The sequence below is a fragment of the Capsicum annuum genome, chromosome 3 (assembly GCF_002878395.1).
Source record: "Capsicum annuum cultivar UCD-10X-F1 chromosome 3, UCD10Xv1.1, whole genome shotgun sequence".
In the NCBI taxonomy this organism is placed as follows: domain Eukaryota; kingdom Viridiplantae; phylum Streptophyta; class Magnoliopsida; order Solanales; family Solanaceae; genus Capsicum; species Capsicum annuum.
Genome location: NC_061113.1, coordinates 181,759,871 through 181,772,598, shown reverse-complemented (window position 1 = coordinate 181,772,598; position 12,728 = coordinate 181,759,871). Strand labels below are relative to the sequence as shown.

Sequence of the window (12,728 nt, the reverse complement as noted above, 5' to 3'; positions counted from 1 at the left end):
AAATAAGGGACCCCTATGATGGTCTAATTAGTCTACCATCAAATATTCAAGGATCACCAACTTGGCCATCAGGTCTAAGAAGAACCTGGAAATTTGAAGAGTCAAGCGACGGCCCAAGCGATGGACCGCCTGGCCAGCGATGGTCTGTCGAGTTGGCCGTCAACACTTAACAGAACCTGACTTTATGGAACCTCCAACGAATGTCCTCCCAACAGACTGTCAGTCCATCGACGGACCGTCGATGTGACCGTCAACTTGGACACACTTTTTCTAATTTTAAATTTTAAATCCTTTTTACCTAAGAGCATATAAATACCCAGTTAGGATTTTATTTCTATAATCTTGGATATTATTAACATAGTTTTCCATCTTTGAAACCTTGTAATGTAGTATTCTGTAAATCAAGCAAAACTAGTGGATCTAATTATTCCATTTCTATTGAAGATTCAAGAACTAATCCTTGTAACTTTTGTAAGTGAATTTTGAATTTATTTATAAATAATACAAAGACTTTTTCTCTTTCTTTTATGGAGATGTGTGGCTAAGCTTCCATAACTAGGGTTATGAGAGCCTTGATGTGAAAAGCTGATTTGGGTTGTGATTCTAACTGAGTTCCATGGGTAATCGACATTGCATAAACCCTTCTTCATTTTAATGACTTGTCTTGGTTGCAAACTTGATATGTGAGCCCAAGAACATCACTTGTCTGAATAGGAAGGTGTTTGTTGAGAAAAAAGGGTTTACATAATATTTAGAGGATTTAACCTTTGAATTAATGGCAAATGCCTTGATAGGATTGACCTACATGAGAAAATAGTTGAATGTTCAATGCATTCTTTAAGTTTGAGAGAATTAAAGGATAAGCCACCCATTTAGGTTGAGAAACTAATGGGTAAACAATAGAGTTCAACTACTCTTGCAATTGAAGTTATTAATTGGAACTCTAAAGTTTTTCACAACCCTAGCTGTTGAAGCATCTCGGTAACCATAACTCTAGTTTGTTTAATATCATTGAATTACAACTTGCAAAAAGAATCATTAGTTGGAACAACTATGTTGCAATTATTTAGAACATAATCTATAAATCAAAACCCCTTTTATTTAGGAACCTTTGATCAACAGTCTGATAACAATCACAATACTTAGGAACACGGTATTACCTGTGGGATTCAACACCCAACCTAGTTGGGTTCTATATTTGACATCGATCGCTTACTATCTTGTAAGAGAGGTGTAATTTGGGTGTATTAGTATCTCAAGCATGTATATCTTCCCTAAAACTTATTATGCTAAAATAATGTGTAATGAATATTATCCATGTGATTTAAATATTGATTTGGAAATTGGGTTGAGGGTTTTTGGATACTATTGATTGAATTGGTTTTCCTATCACTTTTGTGAATTATTTATGTTTTTAATTGATGTATTTTGAAACAATTGGGTGCATGGGCATGGTAAATAGGAATAGGGGTAGTGAATTTCCCCAACTTTATGTATTTTTATAATGGAATTCATAATAACCACAACCCACCTTATAAAATTGTCTTTAAAACTTGTATATAAGCATATTATAACCAAATTTTAACTATTGCATTGCATAAAAGGCTAATGGAATACAAATGGATTTGAAATCCCTTTATAACCATGAATAGATTTTAAATTGAACCTTGGGATTCGTAGATTCCCCTAAGTTAATGGATAATTTAATACGGGTGTACAAAGCTGTCCAATACGTTCTCAACCATTCACACGAAGCCAAGCTCAGGAGTTACAAAAACTACAAGCCATTTTCATGCAAATGGCTGCATGTGAGTTGGTACTTCATCCTCCAAAGAGCTTCAACGTTTTTAAATGTGAAAATGAGCCTTGAAGTGTAATAAATTACACTCTAAGGGCACCCTATGGCTAAAGGGTAGGAAGGTCATTTGTCCTTCATTTTGTGTGTAGTATAAATAGATGCTATTAGGGTTATTTTCAATACTTAGTTCACTCTTCATATTTCTCAACAACAAGTCTTGTAACATTGAATATTTCTATCTCTCTTGTTTTTGAGAGTAGAACCTAAAATCTGTCCAACAAGTGTAGTTACACTTGTGTTGTTTCTCGGCTAGAAACTTGAGATCTTGAGGTTCAAGAGTTCCTCCTGGTCTAAGTAAGAACTTGGTACCAAAATCTTTTGGTCTTAGGGTCCTTTCTTCAATTTAGGGTTCATAGATTCTAAGATATCTTTGTGCCAAGTTTGATAAGATTCAAATAGCCGCCTTAGCTTTCAATGACATCATTCGGAGTCAGTGCGTGGGGCATCAAGCTTTGGTTGCATTAAGTAAATGGGATCCTACATAGAGGGGCCGATTTGAGTACACCAAAGAGCAATCCCACGTGTGAAAGATTGCTCAGAGCATTGAAGATTGAGGACTCAAGTTTTGGGCCTTCATTAAGGAAATTTTAGTTACTTAGCCTTGTCCAAGTAACACTCCATGACCACCCCTTTTAATTATGGCTATTGTGGTCATTTTGTTATGTAAAAAGTTAGACTATAAATAGGTTCTATTAGTTCATTTTCTAGTTAGTTTATGAAAAGATGAAAGATTGAAACACTTTAAATCATCTCTCTTAAGAGTAGAACACCTTAGAATAGTCTTAGTTAGGCCTTGGAAAAGTCATCCTTAGTATAGGGCTTGGAAAAGCCAATATTTTTGTTTGCTTGGAAACGGTGGATCTTGAGGTAAGTCGATTACCTTGCCGGTCACCGTAAGAGTGTGGTTTTGATTAGTACATTGATTAGGGATTAATATGGAAATATACTTGGTTCTTAATCTTGTAATAATCTTGGTCTCACTATCTATCTTTTCATTATTTTACAAATATGTGTGTTTTTGTGTTTGTCATCTTGTATCCCTTTGTGTTGTATTTTCATATCAAGTTTTGTGGACTATTTTGGCATCTTGGTGGACTGATTTGTATCAAAGTTACTATCTTTCATTTTACAGTAACTTAGTGAAGTCGTGTGGGGCTGATTTTTGATTCACTATAGTTACTGCCATTTATTGTTCTTGTTGTTAATATTGTACTCTTTATAATCTATCATCTTGTGTTGCTGAACCATTGTTTAATGTTATTGTTATCTTCTTGTTCTCCTTGTGTAGATACTATTTTGGTTTTGGTTTTCCTTCAAAATTTCATGATTGTTATTGTCTTCACATATTGGAGTTGTTATCTTTAAGCTCTCGGAATTGTAGTGTGTTTGGACTGATTTTATGGCAGATTTGATACGCTCCAAGTTAGTAGTGTATCATAATTAGACCATAAGGTTAGTGGATTCCCCCAAGTTGGTGAATAATTGGACCATGGGGGTCATGGATTTCCCTAAGTTAATGGTAAATAGAAATGGCATAATCATATTAGCTTGTCAGCGTAATTAGTATGTAGATACCAACGGTGTGTGGCTTCATGGATGGTCCTTTTTATTAATGAATGAGAAATTTTAAATATTTTAATTAGTCTTAAAGGGGCTTGTGTAGCTGATCATGAAGGTGGTGGTCTCGAGGTACCAATACTGGAAACCCGCATTTGTTGATATGGAGGTTGGTCTTAAAGGTTGTGTGCTTGCAACACACGTTCTATATATTTATCATGGATTGGCAAAGGGTCGTGGATTCCACGACCTTCCTTGATAACTCTGGTTTATATGGCTAACATGCACCGGTGTCCTTCCGGCGGAGGAAAATCAAACCCATATAGCCTATGGGTACCTTTTATGATGATTAAAGATACATAGTCTAGATTAATATTTTAACTTTTATGCTAAACCTTGTTTCTTATCCCAGCATAGTATATATATGCATATGATTATGTGCATATGGTTTTGGAATGATTTTGAACTGATTGATCATGGCATTATTTTATCCCTTCCCTGAATTACATGCTAGAGCTCACCCCACCAACCATGCCCGAATATTGTATCCCCATGCTATAAAGGGTCCAAAGACACTTCTATTTCCTTGCACAGTGGTAGGTGATTTCTTAATTTTTCGAGAGTCATCTTGAAGTGGTAAGCTTTAATTTTTTGAAAGGCTCTCATTCATGGTCTTGTCTTTAGTTATGTCTCAGAAATTTTCCATAGGTTCTTTTTGGCTATGATGGCAGGCATGTCCTATCTTAGGTTGATGTTTGATTTCTTAGAGGCTTTTGTGGACAAAGTGTGGTTGGATTATATCGTTAATTCTTAGATCCCTCTTGTTATTGATTTATATATCTTGTTATATGCTTGGAACTCATCCCTATCTTGTTATATGTTCGAAACTCATCCTTATCTTGTTATATGTTCGAAAAGTTATCTCTATCTTATTATATGTTTAGAACTCATCCCCTGCTACTTATTTTATCTTTTGGTTGGCTAGGCTAATAATGGTGGTCTTCGATACTTGGCATACTTGAGATACCCATCACGACTAGGCCCTAGTTTAGGTCATGAAAATCTTGGTATTAGAGCCTAATTTCGTGGTCATTGGGTACAAATCTATGTAAAGTAGAGTCTTTTTTATTGGTTTGTAGTACGGCACACTTATAAGGGAGAGAATATGAGGACTTAAGAATATTTCCCTTTCTTATGATCTATTTTTTGTGCTATAGAGTCTAAGGTCTTAAAAAATTGTCTAATATTTGTTTTCTCACATTTTAGATCATGCCTCCTTAAAGATATGATGGTTGTGGAAAATCCACTATCCCACTTGAGGATAGTATTAATGGAATTCACCCTGTTTATGGAGTTCAAACCCTATCTTGGCTCCCTGCTTCTAATTGTACTGCCCCTCATGGAGTTCCACTGGTTCCTTCCAGTCCTCATAGAGCTTCTTGGTCTAATGATGTTCATGCCGCACTGCCCTAATAAGATATTTCATATGCGGAATTTTGTTGATCTATTCATTTGTTGAATCAGTTAGTGACTTCTCAGTCTCGTCAGCCTGACCGTGTTAGTTCTATAGCTCCATCTCCTAAGGTCACTTGAGTTGGCTAATTTATGAGGTTAAATCCGTCAACCTTTACATTCTCTAAGGTTGAAGAGGATCCTCAAGGGTTTGTGAATGAAATAGAGAAACTACTTCAAGTGATGTAGTCTTTTGATTCTGATGGTGTGGAGTTATCCATATACCAACTAAAGATGTAGTTGATAAGTGATATGATGAATGGCCATAGTTGAGGGGTGATAACAATTTGGTTATAATGGTTGGTTATGGTTTTCCCATGTCTTTTACGTATAGTCTTCATATTACTAGGGTGGTTTGAACATTTGGTTGCATGGGAATGGTTAATTGGTACTTAATTTTGGCTTTAGAAATACTATGCCACCAACATGTTTGATAAAATACCTATGAGAATGTTTTTGGTTAAATTATTGGGACTTTTATTGAACTATTGCATGGTATAACTTTGTGATGGAACCCTAAATGGTTTAAATAGATTTGAAAGATTTAATGGTAAGGTTTTGGTGGTTATGGTTGGTCTAATTAAATGTCTTGTGGGATACAAGGGGATCCCCCAAGAAAATATAATAATGGTCACTTGTGGGGTATATGGGATTCCCCTAAGTCAACTTGATAATGTAATCTATGGGTACATGGGAATCCCTTTATCTTAAAAAGGATGACGAAGGACATTGCTTGCAAGCTATAATCGGTACGATGATAACAGTACTTATAGACTTGGTTAATAAAAAAAATTATTTTGATCCCTGTGTTACGGCCTTATAATGGTTTTGGTCCCTGTGATATTTAACTTTACTAATTTAACCTTTAATTTGTCAAAGTGGATGGTTTTAATCCTTTAACTAACTGTTAATAGCAATTTTAACAGATATGTCAATATTATAAATGACATTTATGGTATTACAAAATATATATTTATTTATTTGGTAAAAAGTATTACTACAAAATATTATTATTGCACAACTCAGGTGTAAAGAAAATATTTGTTCTCTCTCCATCACAACTTACAAGAACACTTCATTTTCATCTAAACTTTACTTTAACATAGTGTTTTTTCTCTTTCCAGCTCAAATCTGTGTTCATCTTTTGAGTTTCCCTCCTTCTAGTCAAATGTGTACTCAAACCAAATTCGATGAAATTTAAAGAGGAAATTCATGAAGGAGCTTACACCAGAATTTTTGCTTTAATTATGTGAAATCGGATTTTCTTTCTCCATTTTTTTCGGTTCTACATAGGGTCTAAGGTACTTGTATTCCTCTTCGATCTTTTTTCTTATAGACCCCGTAGATGCATTTTGATTTTTTAAATATGTTATTTATATCTAATTTTTCATTAAACTCTCAAATTGGTGTCTAAAATTTATTTCTCTTGCATGGTAGCTCAAGTTTAGTAGATGAAGAATGCGTTTATCAGTCATTGAAATCTGTTAATTTTTATCTGATTCTTCAAAGAGGAGATTCATGGAGGAGTGAAAAAAGTAGTGTATGTATATCTAAAGTTTTTTACTTTCATTTTAGCTTAAGTTTAGTTGCATACCTTCCATTTTGAGTAATTGCAGAATTGGATAAGAAAATGTTTGGCTGTCATAGTTCTTCTAGGAGCTCTGGGAAGATATTCTGAAAGTTCTTGTTCTTTATACGAAAAAAATATAGACTCTATTTCATTTGCTTGTTATTCATCTGAAGAATAAATATATGCTTCTTTTAATATTTGTCTTCTTCGCTTCTTGATAGTCCTGTATCTCATAATTTAATTAATGGTGATAACTATGTTGATTATTAATTTACCGAGATTGATATTGTAAAAATTACAAATTGTGTGATTTTGCTTTTGTTTATTTATCAGGATTAGCATATGGCGATGGTTTTAAAGGAGAATGATGCAATGAATGGGGCTACACAGAAGAAAGGAGCTGTGAATCTTGTGCTTTCTCATACTGGACAACATCCCCATTTTGTATGTTTTTCCCATCTCTTTCTTATATATATATTTCTCTTTTTTAAGTTTCTTGATTTTCTTATAAATAATCGTGATGTCCAGGTTAACATGCGTCTTGACCTGACTAATTTTCACGTGATACTTGCTGTCTTTTATCAGCAAATTATTTACTAATATAAGACACTGAGTAATTCTGCCTACCAAGGTGGGAGTAGATGTGTTCAGCTGACTGTTGTTATAGTTGGAGATTTGGACTTGGGATCTTCAAGTTGTTGATCACATGTCTCAACCGCTTAGCTAGATCCCATTAGGATAAAAAAAAAAGATAATATACTATTTTTCTTCTAGAAAATAAAAATGAGACTGATAATAAAAATTTTGATTTTCACAAGCAGCATAATGATCTGACTCATTGGGGTTACTTTGTCTCATGAAGGTGTTGTTTCAAACTCGAAAAAGTTAATGGTCGAGTGTCTAATAATAGTAGACTATATTGCTCTCGAGTTTTCACAAATAATTAAGTAAAAAGATCCTCCTAAATGAGTGAGTTATTCTTAAATGTTATTGTGTTCCTTCTTGGAATTCACTATTGCTTTAAAGCCTTAAAGAAGTTATTAACTTCCACGATAGAATAGGAAGAGTAACCAATTGATAAACAAGGCCAACTCATCTTGCCTTCAAACACAAATAGATGAAAGGATGATTTGACCGGCAAATATGCTAATATTACTTGTTCAAAAGAAAGTATTTGGTTTCTTTGATTTCTTAATAACATCCTTTTCTCTTGCGTTTTATCTAGGTTGGAAAAATATTGTGGGTTCAGAAGGTACAAAGGAATGAATCTCAATGCGAGAATGGTCATCCAGGTCTAATCGAGATGGAATGCCTCATTTGGAAAGAATTTGAAGAGCTGGTATCAGCTCCTACAAAAGAACTTGCTGAATACTATTTCATAAAGCATTACTAGGTATGTCGTTGTAGCATGGTGGGAGAATATAGTTTTCTTTCTCAAATGTCAATTTTTTTTCTTCCCCTATCAATGGTAAGGAAGCCCTTTCCAGAAAATGATTAAAGCAAAATGATGTATTTATGCAAATGTTCCTTTTTTAAGCTTTTATATAGATCATCTCTATCTTTAAAACTAGTGCAAATATAGCTTTAGAAAAATTACCCTATTAGACAATGTTATATTCAAGTATAACAATCTTACATTGAAAATATGAGATCGCCGCCTAACGTTTACAATAACGTATGATAATAAGCAATGTTTACGTTAATATCAAGGAACAAAAAATATTTAGCATTTTCATTTCACCAACAGTTGAAATATCTCTCGGCAAGAATATTTTTCTTAACTAAATGACATCATTTTCACCAACATATTTGATCCAGTAATACTATAATCTTGGTCAATTTTTTTGTTGAGTGCCATAATGATGTAAATTACAAAAATGATGTGGACATTCAACATTTAGCCACAGGTAAAGGAGAACCAATATTATCTCCCAAATAATAGCATTTAATGGTAAAAGGATATGGATCAATCTCGACGTGGTTTTTCTCTCCTCCAACAAAGTAAGTGTAGATAACAACTTCAAATTTAGGGCTGACTTTAATCAAACTGCTTGACACAGATATTAGGATGTCGTTTCATTCAAACTGTATGGTGAGCAGTTGGTTATCTGAGTCAGGTTGTGTTTAGAAAAGAGAACTCAAGTTAACATGTTGAATAAATGCAAATAGATTCAGGAAAAAATAAGGTAGATATACTATATCTTATACATCAATACATCAACATCTTTGAACAAGATTCTGCATTGCTATATGCTATGGCTGATATGTCACCTTAAACATACTTGACAATGTTTAGACAATGAAATTTTCTCCAGAGATAAGATTGGTAGTAACACCGTTTGTTTCAATTTGTTTGTCCTTTTTTTTAGTCCATTTCATAAAGAAAGCCTCTTTCTTTTTTTGATAGCTCTAGAATAAAACTTAATAATCAAGTTATACTAAACTATGGGTCTCAAGATTTAAGTTCCGACAAATTGCAAATATGTGTTGTTCATGGAATATGGTCAACTGTCAACATGGAAACAAAATGGTTAAATGGTGCCATCTTTTCCTTCCATTTTGACAAATTCACATCCTTGTGACCCGAAAATTTTTGGTAAGAATGAGAATTGTCTCTTGTATGGTATTTCTCATATGCAATTGAGGTATAAACCTCCACATTATACATCTATTTTAAGTGATCAGATATATCTTTTGTATTGCCTTTTCGCGTGTTAGAGTAAAAAGAGGTCTAATGTTTAATGACTGATTGTTTATATATTTTACATCTAGTCTAAGTGTATGCTACTTATCAACAAGAGTAACTACAATTTTGATTCATTTGTTGACAAAGAGGAACAAGGAAAATAACTTTATATGGTTTGACCTTTTGATTGGCCTAGCACAAAATCTCAATATGGATTTTGATTTTGCAAACTGATTTATTTTGTTATTCTAGTTTTTCCCTTTTAGGTACACTTAAAAATGACTTCTGTATTTCTATGGAAATAAAGGTACTTGTCGCAGCTAAGGTGATGATTCTTTTGGTCTCAGCAAAAAGCCAGAAAACTCGGCAATAAGTGTACTAGTGACACATTAATTAGTTAGACTCTCAAAATGTCAATTTGTAAAAATGGATCTCAGTTGAAAACTACTCTATCTGGTACAGATATTAGGCATATGAGTTGATCAACGCCAGATGGTCTATGCTCGGTGTTTGTTGGGCTCTTCAAAAATATTGCTACCCATGTCGGATCCTCCAAAAATAGTCTTTTTTTAGAGGGTCCAAGATGCACTCGTCAATATTTTTATAGAGTCCGAGCAACATAAACTCAAATAACCAGTAAACTGATATAGAAATGAGATTGAATAAAAGGTAATTGTTTAAGTTACAGTGAATTTAAAAGGAAAAACACAATCATTCAGATATTACTAGAGCACGATTAACTTTAACGTCATCAAGATAGAACCAAATCTAAACTAATATGCATAATGTCATCAATTTTCTTTCTCTTTATTGAAGGGACAACTTTCTTCTTAGCCCTTGGATCACTTCTTACTCTTACTATTTTGAGAAAGCACTTCTTGTAATCTTGACAATGGGATGTACTGTTTTCCTAATTTTTCGATCATGGGTGGCCTTGTATCTTCTCTGGAATGCTCACCATTTTTTTTTAAAATAAATGTAGAACTTTTCAATTGTTCTTGAGGTACCATTGTCTGTTGTCGATTGAGCTATAATACACAGAAGTGAATAAGTCAGTTAAAGTCCAATACAGACAACATAAGTACCAAAATAAGAAGGATATTTACAGTCTGTTCTGTCACAAATGACGAACTAGATTGCATTGATGCCACATTGTCAGTAATAGTGTTTGAAACCTACAATAAAATAACATTTTAGTATTATTACTCTTGATGAAGATAATCAAGATATATAACCACTTACTTCTGTTTCATTACTAAGTGTCAAAGGACCTTCCTTTTTGGCTTGCTGATAGATATGTTGATCTTGAGGTTCAGATTCATTTATTTCAATGAGAATGGGACACTTTCTACTATTATGCCCTAAAGTTCCACATGATCCGCACTTTTTATTTCTACCCTTTCTCGATGCTTTTAACAAGGTAAGCTTCCCAGAATTTGATTCATTTTTAGTTGTCTCATCAATTCCTCTCTTTCTTATTTTTTTTTTTGGTCTACTTGGTTGTGCTTTGTATATGGGTGGTAGTTGTGGTTCTATACCTGTCTTAGTCCATTGATCAATGCTAACAATGGGTAAGATTAATGGATTATAACTCTTCAAGTACTGCTTAACCGCGTAGCATTCACGGACATACATTTCAGGCTCATCCTTCTTAATCCATATCGCTGCAATAGCATGATTATAAGGAACTTCTGTTAATTTCCATCTCCTACAAGAACAAATTTTCTTCTTAAGATCAACAGAGAATAGCCTAATATAGATATCCTCAATTTGATAGTGAAATTGATCAGATTTAGTGACAAAACATTCAGTAGCTTTAGCCTTATTTTTCTACTGTTTTACTATGATCCTCGAACAGATTCTCTGACAATACTTCATCATCTTTTCTCTGTTCTTTTGAAGTCCAGACATCAAGTAAATCCTAATTGATTCAGTCATTGTCCAAATATGTTTATCTTTTACATGAAGAAGTATTTTGTTGAATGACTCACATAAATTGTTTAATAACACATCACACTTTGAAAAAGAAGAGATAAAAGCCCTTGACCAGTGAATAGGAGGCTTATTAATGAACCATTCCGAGGTTTTTGGATCTAATTTTGCCATTTTTCCATATGCTAAGAGAATTCAAGTTCTGTAGTTGCTCTGGCAGCTTTCTATAGGGTATTTTTTAGTATTTGTCCCCCAAAACCTTCGGTCTTAAAATTGCTGTGCAAATGTCTGACACAAAATCTATGTGCAACATCTGACATTATCTCATCAAATTTTAGAATTAAACCTTTTTACTTATCTGAAATAAAAGTCTATGCAAAAGGATTTTGTGAAATGCCTAAGTCCTCATCAATAAGTGTAAGGAACCAACTCCATGTTTCCTTTAATTCACCTTCCACTATTGCAAATGCAATAGGATATATGTTGTCGTTTCCATCAATGCCTACTGCTGTCAATAGCTGCCCCACTTTTGGTTCCCTTTCAAATAATATCCATCAAATCCTATTATAGGTCGATATCTAACTAAGAATCCCTGTTTACAAGCCGCAAAACACACATAGAGTCTTAAAAATCTTTTTCTACCACTGACCATTGTTTTTGGATTTTCGTCCAACTTTAAAATACATGTTGTCCCTGAATTACTCCTCTTTAGCTCTGCGCAGTAATCCCACAACATATCATATTGCTCTTATGTAGTCCCAGCAATTAGATCTAGTGCCTTCTTCTTAGCCATATAAGCTTGATTTTGAGTAATAGTACAATTATGAGCCCTCATCATATGAGCTTGAAATTCTTTTACACCCCAATTTGGATAAATTTTGAATTCTTCCATGTATTTATTAGCTAAAAATCAAGAGTCAATAGTCTTGTTATCCCTTTGATTTCCACATAAACGGTCAGGACCTATTGTCTTGATCATGAAAGGTTCATTTTGATTACCTTTCGATGCAAATATAAACCATTTACAGCTTGGAACCTTACAAGTTACCCTCAACCTCCTACATTTATTTTTTTTAAACTTGATATCTTTTTTTTGACTCATAGCATGTACTTCAACTGCCCATTTGAATTCTTTGTTATTAATAAAAGTAATATTAAGTGCAAACTTAAATTTTGAATCCTCCGAATCCCTAGTTGGATTAAAAACAGTGAACTTTTTCATATTTTCATCATCAAAATGTCCATGTAAATTCATTAATTCCTCATTTGATATGGCACAATCATCTTCTTGAGTGTTATTGGAGCATATATCCAGCATATTTGAGGCAACTCCGAACTCTATAATGTTTTCTTTAACTTTATTTTCTTTACTTCTCTCATTAACAGTAACCCACTCTAGGTAGAGTCTGTGTTTTTATCAAAAAACATGTCATCTTCTTCTAAGGAATAATCAGAGTCATGAAATGACTCATATTCTTCACTTGTGGCATTACTCACATCATCTTTCTCTATTATATCCACATCTAATAGGCTTTCTTTACCATGTAGTATTGGGTCACCCTCAGAATCAGCCATATCATAGTTCCATTGATCCTTATTTGTATGCTCGATGA

At 33.7% G+C, this 12,728-nt stretch overlaps 1 pseudogene; it reads right to left on the bottom strand.

Moving 5' to 3' along the window:
• Positions 1-9,934: 9,934 nt before the first annotated feature.
• On the bottom strand, positions 9,935-12,433 carry LOC107865332 (annotated as a pseudogene).
• Between the last annotated feature and the right edge of the window lie 295 nt (positions 12,434-12,728).